The sequence below is a fragment of the Acomys russatus genome, chromosome 2 (assembly GCF_903995435.1).
Source record: "Acomys russatus chromosome 2, mAcoRus1.1, whole genome shotgun sequence".
Taxonomy (NCBI): Eukaryota; Metazoa; Chordata; class Mammalia; order Rodentia; family Muridae; genus Acomys; species Acomys russatus.
This window is the reverse complement of record NC_067138.1, coordinates 59,517,121-59,520,372: the sequence shown is the minus strand read 5'-3', so window position 1 is coordinate 59,520,372 and position 3,252 is coordinate 59,517,121. Positions and strand designations below refer to the sequence as shown.

Genomic DNA, 3,252 nt, shown 5'->3' with positions numbered 1-3,252 from the left:
ACCTGCTGTAATCTGCTGAGTTCAGTAATAAATCTCCCATAAACGTTGGGAACAACGTGTGTCTATAAGTTGATATGTTGATATTTGAGTGTTGTTTGCTATCCTGGGCCAGTTGCGTCAGGAAAGGGACTTCTTCCCTTGAAAACTTCGAAAGATTTCTGTGACGAAGTCATCCATCCTTTCTCTGCCATGCTTTCTGTGCTGATCAACAAGTGCAGAGCAAATCCCTTTGCTAGGAACACACACAGGACCAGACCAGACACACACAGCTCACAGGCATCAGGCACAGACACACATGGCAGACAGATCACAGACAGGCCAGCAACCACGAACTCCAGACACACAGAAGACACAAGGAGAGAGGTAGAGAGTTCAAACCGGGCTCGCTCTTAGTCAAGTGAATTCAGGAGGAAGTAAAATTGATGATGCATTCCTTAATGAGACATCCGTGCACTTGCACCCTCTGCGGTTATCTGTGATGTGGCAACTGATCGACACAGTTCTGGAGATGTACCTTCCCTCTCGATGTGAATGTATTTATTCAGTACACAACAGACATAGCTTTGTGGCAGGCAGGCTTTAGCATGAAAAGTCTACAGAATCTCCATCATGAGACTAGGACCATTCTCCCTTGCACCCACCTTCACTTGCACCCACCCACCTGCTTACTTTAGAGAAGGAACCCACTATTAGTTCCTATTTTCATCGACTTAAGATTACCTAGATATCAAGTATTTTAGGATTCTTCCTTTTTTTTTTTAAACAGGCAATTGTTAATTAATATGTGATTTCCTTATATACTATCATGAATTTGATGAAGATGCCTATGATTATTGCAGTATTAATGTGAACCTGGACATTCATCTTTTCCATGAGCTTATCAGTGTGAGGAGTTATTATCAAAGGCCTTCAAGCCTTCAGAACCTAGCAACATTAAAAATCAATATTGGAGCTGGAGAGATGGCTCAGAGGTTAAGACCACTGCCTGCTCTTCCAGAGGTCCTGAGTTCAATTCCCAGCAACCACATGGTGGCTCACAACCATCTGTAATGAGATCTGTTGCCCTCTTCTGGTGTGCTGGTGTACATGCAGGCAGAGCACTTTATATATAATAAATAAATAAATGTTTTTTTAAAATCAATATTGTCACCACTAATGCCATATGGTCATTCTCCTGAGAAGGCTATTAAAAGGCAATTATAAGGAGAATATCTGCCTGAAAATCAAGGGAAAAACCAATAAAAACAAATTTAAAAGAGATTTAAATACTGAAGAATCAAAGGCAATACAAAGAATCAATATTACCTGTCAGTCAACTAAAAGAAGGCAGAGAATTGATTTGGAAGTCAGGAAATAAGTTAAATAGAAAGTCTAGATCTGAAAGACAACACATGGCAAGGTGAAACATGAAAGATGAGTTAATAAAAACATTAGATGAGATATTGAATTTGTGTTGGAAGAGGCAAGTCTGGACTCAAAATGGAGGCCATGATCCAAAGGAATCAGAACAGCCGAGGAAGCTGTTGGTGGGTGGTCTGAGCTTTGAAACCATAGATAATAGCTTGACAGAACATTTTGAGAAATGGGGCACACTTACAGACTGTGTGGTAATGAAAGCCTCAAACAAAACGTTCCAAGGGCTTTGGTTTTGTGGCCTACTCTTGTATTGAAGTGGTGGGTGTGGGAATGTGTGTTCAGCCACACAAAGTTGATGGGCATGTGGTGGAACCAAAGAGAGCTGTTTCTAGAGACGATTCTGTAAAGTCTGACACCCATTTAACGATGATAAACATTTTTATTGGTGGTAGTAAAGATGATACAGAAGAATTAATCTGAGAGACTACTTTGAAAAGTATGGCAAGATTGAAACCATGGAAGTTGTGGAAGACAGGCAGAGTGGGAAAAAAATTTGTTTTTGTAACTTTTGATGATCATAACACAGTTGATAAAATTGTTGTTCAGGAATACCACACTATTAATGGGCATAATTGTGAAGTGGAAAAGGTTCTTTCTAAACAAGAGATGCAGTATGCTATGTCACAGAGAGGTCATGGAGGTGGAGGTGGCAACTTTATGGGTCATGGTGGAAACTTTGGAGGTGGTGGAGGTAACTTTGGTCATGATGGAAACTTCGGTGGAAGAGGAGGCTATGGTGGTGGAGGTGGTAGCAGCAGAGGTAGTTATGGAGGTGGTGATGGTGGGTATTATGGATTTGGAGGTGATTGTGGCAACTATGGTGGAGGTCCTGGTTACAGTAGCAGAGGAGGCTATGGTGGTGGTGGACCAGGATTAGGAAACCAAGGTGATGAATATGGTGTTGGAGGAGGAGGAGGATATATGATGGTTACAACAAAGGAGAAAATTTTGATGGAGGTAACTATGGCAGCGGTGGTAACTATGACTTTGGAAATTACAGTGGACAACAGCAATCAAATTATGGACCCACGAAGGGGAGCAGTTTTGGTGGGAAAAGCTCAGGCAGTCCCTATGATGGTGGCTATAGATCTGGTGGTAGAAGTGGCAGATATGGTAGCAGAAGGTTCAAAGAAAAAAAAGCAGAAAAAGGCTACAGTTCTTAGCAGGAGAGAGAGCGAGGAGTTGTCAGGAAAGCTGTAGTCATCCCAAATGCATTAGAGGAACTGTAAAATTCTGCCTCAGAAGGAATGATAATCCATAGTCAAAAAAGTTACTGCAGCTTAAACAGGGAACCCTTCTTGTTCAGAACGTCACAGCCACAGTCTGCAAAAAGTGCAGCTATTGACTAACGCAGTGTAGTGTCAATTAGATGCACATTCCTGAGGTCTTTTAGCAGTTGTAGCTTCGTCTTTGTCTTTTTCTTTTCATTACATCAGGTATATTGCCCTGTAAATTGTGGTAGTGATGCCAGGAATAAAAAAAAAATTAAGGAATTTTTAATTAAAAAAAAAGATTAGATGAGATACAACCTAAAAATAGATGATCCCTAAAGTAAAACATCAAAGAAAATATGTGGGCTGAAGAATACAGACTCAGAATAATGGAAAGACCCAGGAACAGCAAAAGCACATACATAGCAGAAGACAAAGTAGCTCAAGAAAATAAAAAGGAGGAGAAGATAAGGCAGAAATATTTGAAGAAACAATGCCAAGAGCTTTTCCAAAAACACCAGAAAGTACAACAAACTCTAAAAAGAGCAAACAAAAAACAATAAATACACAAGCATGTTATAGTCTGGCTGCTGAGTAACAATGACAAAGGAAATCATAAAATCTA

General features: G+C 40.3%; 1 pseudogene; it reads left to right on the top strand.

Moving 5' to 3' along the window:
* The first annotated feature begins 1,406 nt into the window (after nt 1-1,406).
* LOC127198315 (heterogeneous nuclear ribonucleoprotein A3-like) lies at nt 1,407-2,579 on the top strand (annotated as a pseudogene).
* Nucleotides 2,580-3,252: the final 673 nt, after the last annotated feature.